Raw genomic sequence first — 18561 nt, 5'->3', positions numbered from 1 at the left:
ACATGATCATTAAGGCAATATGTTGCTGTATCTTACATTTTACATCCAAGTTAACTGCTGATTTTCTATTTCAGCAAATCAAACGAGGGTACAAAGTAGGATTCATAGAATCATTTTGTTGGAAAAGACCTTTGAGATGATCCCTTCCAACCATATCTGTCCACTACTGAACCATACCTGAACTCCTCACCTACCCATCTTTTAAACACCTTTAGGGATGGTGAACCCACCACCACCCTAGGCAGCCCTCCCAGTGCCTGAGAACCCCTTCACTGAAGGCATTTTTCCTAATATCCAGTCTAAACATCCCATGGTGCAACTTGAGGCCATTTCCTCTTGTCCTATCCATTTTTACTTGGAAGAAGAGACCAACATTCACCTCGCTACAACGTTTTTTCGGGGAGCAGTAGAAAGCGATGAAGTCTCCCCAATTTACTGCTGTGGAAATAAGAGAAAGGATAAAGAACACCCTTACAAAACTGGATGTTTGATGAAATCCATTATTTTGTGTAACAGTAGTCAATCTGATCTTCAGTGAAGCATAGACGCTGCAGGAAACACCATCTCCCTCCCCAGGCCAAACACCCGTACGGAAAGAGACGGTTCCCACTTGTGTTAACCTACAAGTTATTCGACTGAGTAAATAAAGAAAACATTAACATCATGAATTACAGAAGGAACACAAGTCTTTCCAGTCTTACAGCACTGCATCTTATCAGTTCATCACATCTTTGCTTCCCAAGGCAAGACTATGATCCACAATGCCTTCTCCCTTTCAAGTTCACAGATACAGATAGAGATCATCTCTTTTATGCACAGGTCCCTACAAAAAAACCCTGGTGATGATGCCAAGGTCTGGAGCATCAGATGGAGTTTCCAACCCCAGTAAGTGTATTGGAATTCTATAGCCTTGTCTAGTGCAGTCAGCCCCTTCCGCCTTGGAGGAATAAATCACGGCCCCACCGAATGATGGAAGGAATTGTTATAGAGTTACAACCTCTCAGGAGAAATTGTCCAGTCCTTTCTACACCATACCTTTCCACGGTGTCTTCATTGCCACTGTTTTTAACCTTGATAAATTGGCACACACAGTCTGTTTCTTCTTCCTGCAGTAAATTACCTGCTTCAGTGGTGATGCCACATACCAGCTGCACTCAACATATGGCACACAGAGGACTGCCAGCGAGGCCCATTACGTCCTGATGTTCAGTTCATTTGAAAAGATGTCGTGCAGTGCAAGCCTAGGCAGAACTGCTGCTCCCTCTGAGCTGTGATCACTGGAGAAGGGTTTCACAGCACGGATACTTCAGGCATCTAATTTAGGTGAAACTCAGTGGGTTTGAGAAAATAACCTTAGCTCCCTTTACAAGGGGAAGAAGGTGATACTGTTAAAAGAACGAGTCATAGAATCATAGATTGCAGAATGGTTTGGGTTAGAAGGAACCTTAAAGCCCATCCAGTTCCATTCCCCTGCCATGGGCAGGGACACCTCCCACAGGATCACGTTCCTTAAAGCCCCATCCAACCTGGCCCTGAACATCTCCAGGGATGGGGCAGCCACCACTGCTCTGGGCAACCTGGGCCAGGGCGTCCCCACCCTCACAGCAAAACATTACTTCTTAGGATCCTCTCTATCTCCTCTCTTTCAGCTTAAAACCATTCCCCCTCATTCTGTCCCTGCACTCTGTCATCGAAAGACCCTCCCCAACTTCCCTGTAACCTCTTTCAGCACTGTAAGCTGCTCTAAATTCTTCCTGGAGCCTTCTCTTCTGAAGGCTGAACAACCCCATCTCTCACAGCCTGTCCTGATATGGGAGGTGCTCCAGCCCTTGGATCATCTTTATGGCCTCCTCTGGACTTGCTCTAACAGATCCCTGTCCTTCATTAGGGCATTTAAGATGGATCTAAAATACTCTTAATTAATCTTTCCCCCATTTCCACACCTTGGGGCAGTTTGGAGTTTGAGAAGAAGGTTACACCAACTCCTGTGCTATCAAAAGAGAAGGGACCAGCCAGCACTTGCTCCGCAGCAGGGAGAAATATCAAATATCAACACATAGCATTTTCTTCACCTATGAAAACACCTCAGGAAAGGGATCCTGCAGGTCACCACTCAGAGATATAAAATAAAGGAAATTGCTGTTGGATGCAATGCCTGTTTCTGCAGCAGAAAGGCAGAGCAGTGAGTGAAGAAACAACATGCTGGTACAATAACTGACAACATTTTATCAACCTGGCCCAAAAGGTTCTAGGGGACATCAAGAAGTGCTAATTTATTGGAAAGCCAAATCATCACCTATGAAATATTTACACTTCTGACAGCCTCATCATCTGAAATTCAGGAAGAGAGATCTCATCAGCATTTTTCAGAATGGGAAAGACAGCTGAGAAATTAAAGGAGGGTGATAAAGTTTTACTAGATAATTGCAAGAAAGCAAGCTCGAAAACAGCCCAGCTAAAGATACATTACCCAGCAAAATGGTCTCTTGCTGTTATCGGAATAATCCTTAGGGGCATCTTCAGTCCTATAGAATTTAACAGGAATGAAGCCCAACGGGATTTTGTCGAAAGCGCATTAAAAGCCTGCATTTGTTATAGAAAATGATAACCTTTCTATAGGGTTTTAGGAGCTCTCCAGCAGAATTATATAGCACAGGCAACACTTTCTATTACGTTTTATGGGATGATTTAAAGGCTTTTTCTTTAATGCCCATGCTACAGATATTGAAAAGATCACTAGTGTTTATCTTAGAAAGGAGGGAAATACCAAGTAACAGAAGAAAAATACAATGAAATAAATCCTAGAGAAAACAGAACGGAAAATCTTGTACATCACTTAAAGTATTAGAACAAAAATAGTTGCTCTCAACATCATATTCAGATATAATGAAAAACAAGAGTACAAGAAAAATAAAGAAACAACCCCAAATCTCTCAGCCTGTCCTTGTATGGGAGGTGCTCCAGCCCTCACATCATCTCCATGGCCTCCTCTGGACTCTCTCCAACAGCTCCATGTCATTCCTCTGCTGAGGACTCCAGAATTGAATGCAGGGCTCCAGGTGGGGTCTCATCAGAGTGGAGCAGAGGGGCAGAATCCCTCCCTTCCCCTGCCAGTCCCACCGCTTTGCATACCTTTGGATGCCTTCCCACTGCACGGTTGCCTTTCTGGGTTGTGAGCACACATTGCTGGCTCTTGCTGATCTTCTCATCCGCCAGCACCCCCAAATCCTTCTCTTCAGGGAGAAGGCACCTTTAAAAGGGAGTTGCATGATCCCAGAAAGTTCTCATGCATACAAGTTTCACACAGAACTGTGCCACGCAATACCCCAAAGACAATTAAATTGAGAGGTTTAAAACGTACCAGAGTCTAAAAAATCTGCATGAATTAAAAAACAGCAAAAAAGCAATGCCAAAATTCCCCTTTCATACGAGTATATTGCTAGTATATCATTAGCTCCAGGGTAGTTGTTTCTGATTTGCAACAGAGAATGGGACAAGTGACACCTATTTGTCTCTCTGTTGGAAAGATTCTCCCATATTAAAAAAATCTTCTTAGCCCTTTACTTTATATTGAGTTTTCAAATGCAAAAAATCTAGAAAAGCATTACATGCAGCACTGAGGTTTTCCCTTAGTATTCAGCCTTTCTCACATGGCTGCCAATGTGGAGGTTATATTAAAAGCAGAGCAAATTAGGTTAGCGGATTAAGGAGCTGCAAGCTTCCAGAGTGCGCTGTGCATCTGATCGCTCCCTGCTTTTTACCTCAGGTAGATTTTATGGACTTGTGCAAAATGAGTGCACAACCTTGTGAAAGTGGTGAAGAATTGAGTTGGCAGTTTGTAGTTAATGCTACAGCGTCAATGGCAGAAATGTTAGGAAAGGAGAGGCCCTCCTGCCCCTCCGGTTTCCTCCAGTTCACAAGATTCAGATAGGCAGAAGAGGGAAAAAGCTTGCCCAAACTCTCCATAAAGTCTGGGAATTTGCTTCATAAAAATAAGATCATAGAATGATTTTGGCTGGAAAGGACCTTAAAGCCCATCCAGTTCCAACCCCTGCCATGGGCAGGGACACCTCGCACTGGCTCAGGGGCTCCAAGCCCCATCCAACCTGGCCTGGAACCCCTCCAGGGATGGGGCAGCCACCACTCCTCTGGACAACCTGGGCCAGGGCCTCCTCACCCTCACACCAAAACATTTCTGCCCAAGATCTCATCTCAATCGCCCCTCTTTCTGCTGATAAACATCCCCCCTCATCCTATCCCTGCTCTCCTTGATCAAGAGCTCCTTCCCAGCTTTCCTGCAGCCCCTTTCGGTACTGGAAGCTGCTCTAAGGTCTCCTCAGAGCCTTCTCTTCTCCAGGCTGAACAACCCCAACTCTCTCAGCCTGTCCTCATATGGAAAGTGCTCCAGGCCTTGGATCATTCTCTGTGGCCTCCTCTGAACTCGCTCCTACAGCTCCATGTCCTTCCTGTGCTGAGGACTTCAGAACTGAATGCAGGGCTCCAGGTGGAACCTCAGGAGATCAGAGTAGAGGGGGAGAGTCACTGACTGTACCTATGAAGGGCAATTTCCTTTAGCTGCGTGTTCATGCGACATGAGCTGAGCTCACGAGCAAAGCTGCACTTGTTCAGTCCCAGTGGACTGAGAGTCCCCGTTCATCTCACTCTGTTATTCTTCCCCTTTGGTGATACTTTGTCATGTCCAACAGAGTTCTTCCTGCTGAAAGCAAGGAAAAAAAAGTCAGGATGAAGCTCTTTTCTGGAACACTGATTGAATTTCAATAGAGAGACAGTGGTGGAGGACTGGATGCTCACCAAAACAAAGGACTGAATGGTCCCCTGGATGAACAGAACCAAATTCACTTACACCAGCTGAGAATCAAACCCGAGCATGGGGCCTAGAGGTGGAATCTAAACCAATCACTCAGAAAATGTTCCCTTACCAGCTGACTGTGCCAGCTGCCTGCTTCCTCTAGTGTGATTAATCCCTTGTCATTGTCCAACGTGTGCGGCCAAAAGCTGGTAACCCTCAGCTCTTATTAGCGGCAGATGTAAAACTGGGACAGCTCTGCAGAACAGAAGCATTTCCTACCACGAGCAAGCTCTAAACCAGAAAGGAAAGGGGGCTTCCAGCTGTGAGAGGCAACAGGTTAACAGGAGCACAAGTGCCAGCTACTCAGCTGTCTCCCAAACGCAGGTAAATAGTTAACTGGACAGAGGCTGCAAATCGCACACTTAAAGGAACTCCTTTAGAAGGAGCTTGAGGCTTCTCCACGCGCAGAAGAGTTGGGACTGAAGTGTCTTTGTGCATTTAGATAGCGGTAAGCTTCTCGTTGACTCTTGAGGAAATATATCCCAATAGTTTGGAACCAGATGTCCTCCAATCTGCACACACAACCCCTACTGCCATTTCGTGTTGGATGGGGTGCAAAACTAGCCGTCTGAGCGCTTGCGATCATTAAGAGATCTGATGGCATTTAACAGCCCCAGAAACCTTGCCAAACTCCAATTTGCTTTATCACCTCCTGCCTAACTAGAATATTTTCATGTAAAATCAGTGTATAGTTTTTGACACGAAGCCAAGTCAAACCCTAACTGCAAAGTTTTGCAGACTCTGGACCATTCTCAGAAAAATAAAATGAGCCGATATCGGGGAAATCCCAGTCTCCAACAGCATATTAAAGAAAAATAGAGACAAGGCAGACAGCTGAGGAAGAGAACTATTTGTCTCCAAACCCAGTGAAACAGAGACTGAGGCAGAGATTCTGATATATTTGTCAAGGCTAAAAATCCATGCTAGGTGTCAGAAATGGACTCAGATCTTCAGAACCAGTTGCCTTGGCCACAAAGCCACCCACCTGCAATTACTGTTATAAACATGGAAAAGAACTCACTACCTATAAGGTCAGTCCAGATCATCATGGAATGGTTTAGGTTGGAAGGGACCTTAAAGTCCATCCAGTTCCAACCCACCTGCATGGGCAGGGACACCTCCCATTGGATCAGGTTGCTCCAAGCCCCATCCAACCTGGCCTTGAACACCTCCAGGGATGGGGCAGCCACCACTTCCCAGCCTTAGAGGAAAATATTTCTTCCTAAGATCTCATCTAAATCTTTCCTCTTTCAGCTTAAAACCATTCCCCCTCATCCTCATCCCAGCTCTCCCTGATAAAAAGCCCCTCACAGCAGGTGTCCTCCTGATGGAATTTGCTGTTGGTGACCCAGTTCAGCAGCCTGCTTTGCTCCAAGCCCTCAAATGCCTCCGAGGAGCTGAGCTTTACCCTCAAATGCATCTGTGCCGTGGATACTCACGTTAGCTCTGAGCTGAGCGTGATCCACGGGCAAGCACGGCAGAGCTGAGTCAGCATGGTGTGGCAACCAGCCTAATTACCCATGTTAAGAAGATAATTATCCCAGGCAAAGTACCATAATGATGCTGCTTCTGGGACTCAGGCTAATATCTCTGTGTAGCCATAGCAGTTTGCTGAGATCAGTAACACAATTTTGGGTCAGGACACAGAAGTGCTCAGCGCGCTGCTGAAAGGCGCTGAAGTTCAAGGAAGTTCTTCAACCACGTAGAGCTCCTGGATTTCAAAAATGCCATTTACCTCTTGCGACTGGCAGTCTGCGTTTCTGTTCGTGGCTGGTTCCCAAGTGAAACGAAGGAGAACAGCAGCTTTAAAAAAGAAAACAGCAACAGCATGGCTCTTTATCTCTGCATTAGTAGTTAATGTTCCAGAACCTGCAGAGAGACCTGTGGTTGTGTGGCTGCCTCCATTAACTTTTGCTTTATGGTTTCTTTTTTTTCTCATTATGACTTTCATTCTTCTGAAATCTCAATTGAAGGCTTTAAAGAGGCTTTTTTTTTTTCCAGCAGATCAGTAACTTATGGCAACAGTCACGCGCAAGAATTCATTTAGAGGAAGAAAGTGTTTCGGAAGGAGAATATGTGGGAGCAGAGGGAAGGAAAACGATGATGCTTTGTCGGCAGCTTTTATCTAAGAAAGGAAAGTGGGTCACAGTGGCAACGCACATAGCAAAACTCAGCAGTGGGGAGAGTTCAAGATTCCTGTTACTGAAGCAGCCCTTATAAGTCCAGGAGGAAACGTGGTAGCAGAACGTCATTGTTCAACTGTCAAAAACGTAGCCTGGAAACAAGCACACAGTGACAACAACGGTTACGCATGTGGTGCTTTACATCAGTGGAACATAAGACTCTTACAAACGGAGGCAAGTGCCTCTCCTGGCATTTTGAAATGGGGAAACTGAGGCAAGGGAGAGGAGCGACTTGCAGGCAGTCACTCAGCAGGTTAGTGACACAGACAGCAACAGCACATACATCGTTCTTTCTGCTCATTAAATGAAGTTGTTGTCAAATCTGAAAAAAAAATGACTACAGCCTAGGTATGGTTTTCTGTTGCACCTTTCAAGCAATGGATAAATCATAGAATCATTAAGGTTGGAAAAGATTTCTAAACTCATCCAGTCCAACATCAACCCAACACCACCGTACCTGCTAAACCGTGCCCTGTACCATGTCTACATATTCTTTTAACTCCTCCAGGGATGGTGACTCCACCATTTCCCTGGAAAGCCAACGTTTCACCACTAGTACAGCAATTGTTCCTAATATCCAATCTAAACCTCTCCTGGTGCAACTTGAGGTGGACAGTTTGCTAGAACTATAGCAATTTCTCCAAATACTTACTCACTTGTAAGGGTATGCATCTGATTTCTGGCATGAGACAGGACTTTTTTTGCTAGGCAACTTCCAACTATCAGAAATTGTTGTCTCATCTCTCAGAATAAGAAGCCCTTTATAATCACATAACTTCTCCCTGTGGGGATAGACTGTGATCAAGTCCCCCATAGCAGTATTTTGATTAACTTAATAAATTGAACTCAGTACTTTTGTTGCAAGAGGTATTTTCGCCCCTTTTCTCTCACCTTGATCTTCAGAAATACTGATATCCCTGGAGAATAAAAGCCTGGTTTGCTTTCAGTCGTGAAGTTCTGATGACAGAGGAAAATCTGCTACTATTGATGTTGCATGTTTTATCTGCCATAAGAAAGAAACAAAAAAACCTGCAGCTGTCAGTAGAAAAAAAAAACATTTCCCAAGCTGAGCTGCTCCATAAAAACCAAACTAAACACAAATTTCATTACAGTGGAATTTTCGTAGAATCATAAAATCATTAAGGTTAGATAAAACCTCTACGATCATCCAGTCCCACTATCGGCCCAACACCATCACGTCTACTAAACCATGTCCCGAAGCACAATTTCTACACGTTCTTTGAACACCTCCAGAGATGGACACCCTCCCAGCCCCAGGGCAGCCCGCTCCAAAATGCTGCCTTCTCTAGAAATGATCAAGATGCCGTAAATTCAGTTCCCCTGTGTCATCATACAATCCTTAAATGCCTTCAAAGTAACGGTTCCAGGAGCATCGCACCAGTAATGACAAAGTCGTGTGTTTGCAGAGCTGACTGAAACACCAACACTATAAAAGCCAATGGTGCAAAGGAGAGGGCCAGAGGCTGACCCAAAAGGTTTTTCCACACAGACCTCAAAAGCAAATTTAGCCAAGGATATGAGCTGCCTTTGTGTAATGCCTTGACTTTCGGTGTCATCCTGGCTCCTCAGTAATGCTTACAATGGGATGAAGCCTAGGGATCTCCATGGTTTGGGTTTTTTTTGATCCATAGACTGCAGATAATGCCAGAGCTGCCCATTCCCAGTGTATCCAATGACAATGGGCCAGTCCTGTGCAGTCTCAGAAATAATCTCTCACGCTATCATAGAATCACAGAATGGTTTGGCTTGGAAGGGATCTCAAAGCTCATCCAGTTCCAACATCCCTGTCATGGGCATCTCCCACTGGATCAGGCTGCTCAAGGACCCATCCAACCTGGCCTTGAATGCTTCCAGGGAGGAGGCACCCACAGCTACCGTCACTGTGACTTGAAAGACAATAGGAAGTATTAGAAATCACAACATTCAAATTCAAGTTTGCTGCCCGTTAATGATATGCATTAATTGGAATCAGAGGCACTTCTAATGCTATCTACACTAGTCCTCAGTTTTGCCTCAGTGTTATCTCCAGCCTTTTGGATAAGCAAGTTGCTCAAACACATCCTACTTGACATTTTTTATTTCATATTTTTTTCTTTTCTTCTTGGGTTTAGCATTATATTTTCTTTTATCTGCCATGCTGAACCACTCAGACTGCACTGGGTCACATTCTCATGTGCTTCATAAAGTGATGAAGCAACACATGCTCATCAGGATAGCCAAGAAATCTGGGAAACTGTTTATCCAAAAGGGAAAGGCGTGTAAGTGTCAAAGGCAAAAAGCATGATAGGACTTTTATGCCACTAGAAAGATATCAAATTAAACAAGGAATTACTGATGTTATTGCAATAAGAGAGGGTTAAGAGTTCTAGAAACAAGAAAAACTCCTTGTTTTAAAACAACTTCCAGTCTAAAGGTACATGATTTTCAGTAATACCCAAGCCAGCAGCTGGTGCAAAAATCCATCCTCTCTTCCGTCAGGGTTAATGCTAACTGTGGGAAGAACTCAGATATTCTCACATTAGGCAACTTAAAATATTTATCTAGCTGCAACCTGTTAATGTCAGTGGTTCAGATAAGCCATATGGCTTCCACCTCCTCTATAACATTTTTCTCCTGCAATACAGGACTGGTATTTTCAGCTGAGTTTCCAGACTGAGCATTCTCCTTCTGAGCAGGAGAGTCTTTTTATCCAAGGGCACCCGTTCAGGTATTGCTGCTGGACTGTGTTATTTGCCACGGGACATAGTTGCCAGCTTATACCTTAGAGCAGAAGCATGTGCACTGATTTTCTGTTCTAATTCTTTGCTTTGTAGAGTAATAACCACCTAATGCAAATAAAAAGCATTGCCCAGATGAAAAAACAAGCATTTGTGCACTCATGCTAGTTTCTACCCCAGGTATGGAAAGAGCACTGTAAGTGCTGGATGCACTTAAATACATTAGCAATGGCAGAGGATTCAGTCCCTTCCACTCAGTCAGCGTTGCAGTACATTTTACAGCGATTATGTTAGTAAAATAACATCAATATCACAACTGACAGAAGTCTGAACACTAGAAAGACAACGTTAAAAGACAGCTCGAGTTCACTGAGTGCGAGGAATGAGTTTTCCTGACTCTTTCTCAGTAACTTCTGTATGATCAACGCAGAATATTGCCACCACTCTGTGAGCGGAGTACCCGCAACACGGCAAATAGATTAGAATTGTCCTCTCTCTCGACAGGCATGTCCTGTGTGTCTTCCAATTCTTGCTGAGGATGCCTAGACTGTTGCTATTTATCCCCTGGGGCCTCATTACATTGAGTAGCCAACCCTTAAGCAACCTATCTTTTGGCATCCTCCACAGAAATGAAATAAAATTCATTTGCCATCTTTATAAATTGCCATTAAAAACTGCTTTTCTGAAAAAAAGGCTCAATAATTAATAGCTTTGATTGCCCAGAGAAAACCATTGAATCTGTCAGAATACATTTTAAGTGCCAGCTTCCTCTTCCAATGCAAGGCGAGAAAATGGAAATTCCCAGTACGTCACCCACGCAATCCCACGTACCGCTAAAAAATTAATCACTTTTCTAGGCCACCTGATGCTACAAAGAAGAGAGACAGGTTTTCAACACCCGTGTTATCATCTTTTTCAGACAGAACAGACTTGCTATTAGTGAGTAGGACCAGAAAACCACAATTTCGGTGTTAGTATTAGATATAAACATTCACATTGTCCTCCTATCTATACACTTGATTTAAGATTGAGCAGTGGCAGACGCTGCAGAAGCAGAGACAGTTTCTTTTCCTTTGGGCATGCACTATTGCGCACTGCCTTACTCCTCCCCTGTGCAAATTACCTAATCCAAGATCCATAAAGATTTGAGGATCTCATTGAACCCAATGAACATTAGATTTTCCTGTATCTGCCTCCTTGGTGGAAACAGCCCTCTGCGCTCACCCAATTTCTTCCAAGTTGACAAACCTGTAGGCTAAGGGCTTTTTTTTTGAGATCCCTGCAACACATACTAAAATAACTGTCTTTAGGATGTTATAAAGAAGAAACCTTAGGCTCCACAAGTGAAATAAGGAGAGCAAGTCCTGTAAAGCTCTCACCAATTACTACACCACGGAGGAACTGCATTAATAGGAATCTTTTATAAATAATAAGTATACTGGGTACTTAATATTTTGCTTGGTTTCTAGGTGCCACTTATTTCCCAACAATGTCCTGACTGTCAACATGCATACACAGAAGAACTCATTAGCAATATTGTAGGATGGTTTATAGAAGGTCAAATAATGGGCCATGACAACGCAATTATGTTCCCTGCTATAAAGGTCACTTTTACTCATCATACTAATTACCTTGACAGGACTACATTTACTTCCAGAGATTTCAATGCAGAAACTTCTTCAGTGTCTTGGCCTTTCTTATTTCAATACTGCATTAGTCCTTATTGCTCTTTCTAATGCATGCTTCGTGATGCAAGACAAACAACAAAACCAGTCTCCTAGGGGAAAAAAAACAACAGCCAGGAAGCATTGTAATTAAAAGTTAAGTAAAAAGTTTGCTTCCACTTTTAGGGACAGATTTTCACATATTGGGCTGTCACTGCTGTGTGAGGGAAGTGGTGGAGTCTCCATCCCTGGAGGTGTTCAGAAACATGTAGAAGTGGTGCTTCAGGAAACGGTTTAGTAGGCATTGTGATGTCGTGTTGATGGTGGGACTGGATGATCTTGAAGGTCTTTTCCATCCTTAACAATTCCATGATTCTTTGATTATGGCGTAAAAGGCAAGATTTTCAGCACAGAATCACACGTGCCTTTGGAAATCTGAGTACTTCAGTTTTTCAGAACCTAGGGGATGTTACAAAAAAGATTTTCAGAAGCACCATGGCACATACTCTCACACTCGTAGTGACCGCACATATTTAAGTCTTACATTCTTAAAAAGAAATAATTTGATTGCACATGGTCACACACGCAGCCAGCAGCAAAACTGGTCTTCCACAGTGGATCCTCATATAGCAACATGACGCCCCATGACAGGGTGTTGGAACTGAATGAGCTTTGAGGTCCCTTCCAACACAAATGGAATGGCCTGAAGCTCCGTCAGGGGAGGTTCAGGTTGGATATCAGAAAAAAATTCTTCAAAGAAAGAGTCATTGGGCACTGGCAGAGGCTGCCCAGGGAGGGGGTTGAGTCGCCTTCCCTGGAGGTGTTTAAGGAACGGGTGGATGAAGTGCTGAGGGACATGGTTTAGGGAGTTAGGAATGGTTGGACTCGATGATCCAATGGGTCCTTTCCAACCTGGTGATTCTGTGATTCTGTGATTCTGTGATTCTATGATTCTATGATTCTACGAATAGCTTTATTTTTCAATAGGGTTTTGCTAATTATTCCCAGCTAAACATATGCGATACAGTCCTCACGTACCAGCAGTAGGACTCAAAAGAAACCTCTGCACTGATGTCACGGCAGTAAAGGAAACACACTGAATTGGAGGAAAAGAGCAAAGAGAAGAACGACACCTTGTATCATGGGGGGGATCAATTTATCGCAGGCTATCAATCAAGCAGAAGAGGGTTGCCTGTGACAACTTTTTTGCTGCAGCAAACACAGTAAGTATTTGTCCATGCTCTAGAACTGCCTTCTTTCTCTTTGTAACCTCTCATACAACCAGCAAGTGTTTGTGGCCATCATAGAATAAGTTTTATTCCTTCAAAACAGCCACGCTGCTGTTAAATAGAGACACGTGACAGCGTCTTTGCTGTGGACGCCATACGGATAGAGAGCACAGAGCCCACAAAAGCAATACGTACATCAGTTGGCAGAAGATTCTTGGTTCTCTGTGGTTCTTTCACTGCCCTTACTTAGCGGCAAGATAAACATCAAAAACCCTTAAAAGATGAGAAGTCCTTGATTCTTCACTCAGGCCAGGATTATGTTCAGCACTGCAGTGGTACACGGACAATTTCAAGGCCTGAGCAGTGTAAAGGCTCACGCTCTAAGAGAAGAACTAGGAAAAGCCAAACATCTCTTCCCAGCTATACGCTGCTTTACTCTCCTCGGCTGCGTAAATCTGCTCTGCTTGTGGGTGATTGAATTAAGGAGATGGTAAGCACGAAGACAGAGGGAGAAAAGAACACCCTCCCAAGAGTCTGGTCCAATATTGTGCGCAAACATGTTTATGGCATCTCAGACACGCAGCAGCCTTATTTTGTGATCTCTGAGCACTTGAAATTCCCACTCAGTTTGAGTTGTTCTTTGAGTTCCGCTGAAAACAGAGGCTCAGTTGGTGCCGCCACTTCACCTTTTCATTTTAGGGTCACTCTTGAAACAGATTTTCATCCTGCTTTTACACGCTAACATCACCAAGTGGTTCCCAGCCAGGCAATTCACTGCACTGCTGGATGCGGATGACCTGCCACCGGACAGCTTGTGAGAGTGACTGAGTCCCTGATTTTGTAGGCAGAACATCGGGCTTGTTCCGTGATTTGATTTGCTGGGTCACCGTAGACAAGTCCCTTTATGTAACCCGGCAATTATCACATTCATATTACTTTGTAAAGTGCTTCAAGGCCACATATGAAATGAAAAGTGTTATTAATGAGACAGTAACCATCTCTTTTAGGCAATAAACCTTTTCTTTCTGAATTGGAAGTTGACTTGCCCTTATTAAAACTTAAGCAATTCACTTGAAAAGGACAGGCAGATCTCATCTGCAGTGAAAAGGGCTGCAGTAGGATGAACAAAGCGTAAACAGCTCTTACACAGGGATAGCAGGAGTGAAAAAGCACTTGCCCTCTTCTCAAAGCATCCTACATGCTGCCAGGAAATACAGGATCTATCAAACAGAGGAGCCCTCGGGTCAATGGTTACACACTCATGGAAAGGTCAATGATTTGTTTACGGCCTTCCTGGCACCACACCACAAGACAAAGGGGAAAAATAGTTATATGTATGGCTCCTATAAATCATCTTAACTAAATTACTGGCCTGCTTTATTCCATACATCAGGAAGCACACTTCATTGAAAGGAGAACCCACTCTCATTTAGCCAGAAAAATAATGAAGGAAACCAAGTCCTCCTTATATCAGAGTAATACGGTCATGATCCCATAAATACATCATATTTCAGATTGTTTTTAAAGTAATCTCCATCGAAAGTTCACATCCCGATTTGTGGCCAATGAGAAAATGCTGTGCAGAAATAGTGTCAAAGGGAAAAGGTGGCAATGTTTCTTCTCCTGATGCTTCAACCCCGGCTTCGTACAGCAGTAATGAAACTGGGTTAGAAGAAGACAAGCAGGAGAAACGAAACAATTAGAAATAGCCTGCCTTGTACATTTTGAGTAATGCATAATTTAAAAAGTCAATTCCCTGCTAGGCATTAAAATGGCCAAATTAAAACAAACAAACAAACAAGAAACTAAACCAAACCAAACTCAAGCAATCAAAAAATGCAGCCACAGACATTACAGCGGGAAATTTTGAGGATCACTTTGAGAAAATCCATCACTAGTGGATTTTCACAAGTTTTTAATCAAAACCTTAATACCGGAGATGTGCTCTTGGTCACTATGGGATGAGCACAGCCCTTCTGGAACACCACACCCTGTCCTTCTTCCCTTGTGATATGGAAGTGGGAGAGGGGGTTGCTCCTAAAAGCTAAAAACCTTTCATAGAAGCAAATTAGGCACTAAGAAATCTATTTAGCAGGAACAGAGAACTTCTGAACAAAAGCAGCATGTCAGGGGAAAACATCTTGTTTTGGTTTTTAAATGAGTTCTAAAAATCAAATAAACTTAAAAGGGAAAAAACCTGACAATAAATCTTTCACACAGAAGCCAACAAATACTCAGACACCTGTTTTATTCCAGTACTGTTTTCCCTGTCTTTCATTTAACTATTTTTACCCTGATTAACACATTTAATCATTCCATGGAAACTCTCTCCCCAACACAGGTATGTTTAGGTGAAAGGAAAGAAAATACATCTGATTTCTCATAATATTTGTATTTCTGAGGCTCCAACAATTGGCATATAATGCTAACCATAAGAGACTAAAAATGTATGGAAGGCTGTTTTGTCATTGTTTTAACTCTGAATTCCTTTTATTTTCTTTCTTTTAATATTTTAACTTTTCATATCAAACTGGTGGGTTTTTTTACCAGCAGCAAATGTAGTACATTTATCTACTGCAACCAACAGACCTTCCTGGTGAAATTACTGAAGCAGTGTGGCCCTCAAGTATTAATTACACCTTAAATTACTTTCTGGGGCAGAATGACTGGTCCAGTTTTTCTGGTCATAGGAACATTACCAACAACAGACTCTACAACATGCCCGAAGACATTCAGTGAGTCAACGCAAGACCCAGAAGAGATCTACAGAACTGAAGAGCCAAGCCTCGGTTTTCCCCTGCAAACACTCTACTGCACTCCAAACTCTGAAATGAAATGCCCGAAGCAAACAGAGAGAGCAAAGTGAGGACAAGACAAAAGCTCAAAGCTCACATGGAGAGGGCAAATTCTTGTTTGTCCAATTATTTGAACCAGGGAAAATTAGATGGGGACGCAGTATAAAAAGGAGAAGATGATAACAGATAATGAGGTTGTTTTTCATTTAAAACAAGATCTCCCTGTAACACTTAGCCTTAAAATGACAGAAAAATAGGTGCAAATAATTTCTGGTTTTGGAGAGACTGTTGCTTCTACAGTTAATGCCTCTTGGTACCATTCCCACTTCTAAGGGGAACTGAGGAGCAAACCAAGGACCTGTTGAGAAACTGATTACAAAGGATGATAGGTGCATGCGTTGGCTTCTGAGGCCAACACCACCTTGAGTTCATTAAGAAGTCTTACGGGAACCACAAAGATGTCTCGAAACTATGCTTGCTTCCTCCTCCTTCTTTCCAAACACGTGTTAGAACAGTAGCCGGAGATCAGGCCAAATACGATGCCGGCTAAGACACCGGCTTCCCTACAAACAGCCAAGAAATGCCTTGTGGAGCAGATGTCTAGCATATATTTTTCAGCTTTGCCTGAATAAACATGATTTTCTAACACATAAAGACAGGTCTGGTTTCTATAGCACAATCATATTTTCCCCACAGACAATAGACTTCTATTTACATGCTAATTAGGAAACAAGAAACATAACAAAGCCATTTCTGTTTTCAATCACACATGCCACCAGCAACACTCATGGTGGTGTTCCTTTCTCATGCCATGTCCGCCTACAGAGATAAAAGGCAGCTTGACACATCAGAGGGTTCAGAATCATCCAACCTTGGGCCTTTTAAATAACGAACTAGGAAAAAAAAAAGGACAGGTGGAAAAAACAAGGTTCACCTCAACATCACTCATCTTCAGGCATACAGCAATCTCACCATCATGATATTTCTTAATCCGAGATTATTTTCCAGGTCATCAATTCAATTTCTCAACTTCTTACAGGTCTTAGTACTCCATGTTAAATAATGTCAGGTCAATCAATCATTATCTCTAGGGCTTTAATTTTCCTTTCAAGACGCTGCCATTATAAAACTGGAGTTTTCAGTCCCCATTCCTCACTCCCAGCCATAAATTCACCTACCTGGTACCTTCAATTGTCACCTTCTTCATTTTATTTTATCTCTGCATGCTTGGTTGGCACAAATAAAACATACACACACACCCGAGCGGATTCAATAAACCTCACCTGTACTTCTGGGTATTCTGTTTCAGCACAATGACTTACTAACAGTCCAAGAAAAAAAGTAATAATTGCTGTCAAAACAAATAGAAATACTAGATTCAAAATCCTGAAGTGTGAAAGGGAGAAGGGAAGATGCCACTGCTTTAACTAACACCTTAAATTTCATCATGCTTCAAATGAAGGACTTGGTCAAACTCAGCTCTTACCTACAAGCTTCAAAGCACTTCAGATAAAGACTCCTTGAGACTACATGGACAAATTTTCAAAGCCCCTGGAAAAGATGCTCACGAAAGACTTCAACGATGAAGAAGTCCCTAAGTGCAATCACTCCGAGCTCTCGGGATACAAGGGACTCTATTGTCAAGCTTCTCTGAGCCGCCAGAAGGACACAAAGCTCAGCATTCACTCAAATAAGAAAAAAAACCCAAACAGCAGGTGAGATTTTGACTCCAAAAGGAAAGGTACTAAGTAAAACGCTGTAAGCATTTGCAACTCAATATCACAGAAATGTGCATGTTGTTCACAAAGATAAGCCTTGAAGAGCCATCCAAGCTGCACATTCACTGCATTTCGAAGGGCTGTGCGGGCAAGGAGCTGACCGGTTTATTTCCGTCTTTCATCAGAGCCTGGTTGAAATTTCAGTAGAGAGACAGCAACGCGGGTTTGCCTGGTGAAAATGTCGTTTAGCCATTCAGATGGAATAAGAACTGGCTGATAACACCAACGATAACACAGAAGAGTTGGCTCTTTATCAGGGAGTGCAAGGATAGGATGAGGAGGAATGATTTTCAGCCAAAAGAGGGGAGATTGAGATGATATATTATGAAGAAATTTTTCCCTGTGAGGGTGGGGAGGCCCTGGCCCAGGGTGCCCAGAGCAGTGGTGGCTGCCCCATCCCTGGAGGGGTTCAAGGCCAGGTTGGATGGGGCTTGGAGCCCCTGATCCAGTGGGAAGTGTCCCTGCCCATGGCAAGGGGTGGAACTGGTTGGGATTTAAGGTCTTTTCTGACCCAAACCATTCTAAGATTCTATGATAATGCTATTGGCAGGAGACTGCTATTTAGCAATATCTGAGATAATTAACCCATACATCATTAGTATTACTTACATATTAAGTAATATGTAAGGGGCTGGAGAACAAGTCTGACGAGGAGCGGCTGAGAGAGCTGGGGTTGTTTAGCCTGGAGAAGAGGAGGCTGAGGGGAGACCTTATTACTCTCTACAACTGCCTGAAAGGAGGTTGTGGAGAGGAGGGAGCTGGGCTCTTCTCCCAAGGGACAGAGGACAGGACAAGAGGGAATGGCCTGAAGCTCCGCCAGGGGAGGTTCAGGTTGGATATCAGAAAAAAAATTCTTCACGGAAAGAGTCATGGGGCACTGGCAGAGGCTGCCCAGGGAGGTGGTCGAGTCGCCTTCCCTGGAGGTGTTTAAGGAACGGGTGGATGAAGTGCTGAGGGACATGGTTTAGGGAGTGTTAGGAATGGTTGGACTCAATGATCCAATGGGTCCTTTCCAACCTGGTGATTCTATGATAATTCTTGGAGGATTTGGTGTATCTGCACTTCTAACACATATCTGGCTTTCTCCCATAATCAGCAATTACTTCATGTGATATGCAACATGTGATGCTAGATTTTTTTGCCTGGTAACATGTAATTCTCAGCCTAGCTGCTTGCTAATGCATATTTATTCCTGGCAAGCAAGCTACTATGTCACACTTCAATTGGTTTATAAGTTTCTTGGAGCTGGGAATAATTCTTGCATATGGTGCAAAACGCAACACAAAGCTCTGCTGAGAAATAAG

At 43.3% G+C, this 18561-nt stretch overlaps 1 long non-coding RNA gene across 1 annotated transcript; it reads right to left on the bottom strand.

The window, feature by feature from the left end:
- Positions 1-4578: 4578 nt before the first annotated feature.
- Positions 4579-8008, bottom strand: LOC128854667 (uncharacterized). Its single transcript, XR_008453617.1, has 3 exons — positions 7945-8008; positions 6310-7145; positions 4579-4717 (listed from the first exon to the last, which is right to left on the bottom strand). It is a non-coding gene; the product is annotated as an uncharacterized LOC128854667 (long non-coding RNA).
- Positions 8009-18561: the final 10553 nt, after the last annotated feature.

Source organism: Cuculus canorus, chromosome 26, assembly GCF_017976375.1.
Source record: "Cuculus canorus isolate bCucCan1 chromosome 26, bCucCan1.pri, whole genome shotgun sequence".
NCBI classification, from domain to species: domain Eukaryota; kingdom Metazoa; phylum Chordata; class Aves; order Cuculiformes; family Cuculidae; genus Cuculus; species Cuculus canorus.
Note: the sequence above shows the minus strand (reverse complement) of the source record. Positions and strands in the feature narration are given on the sequence as shown.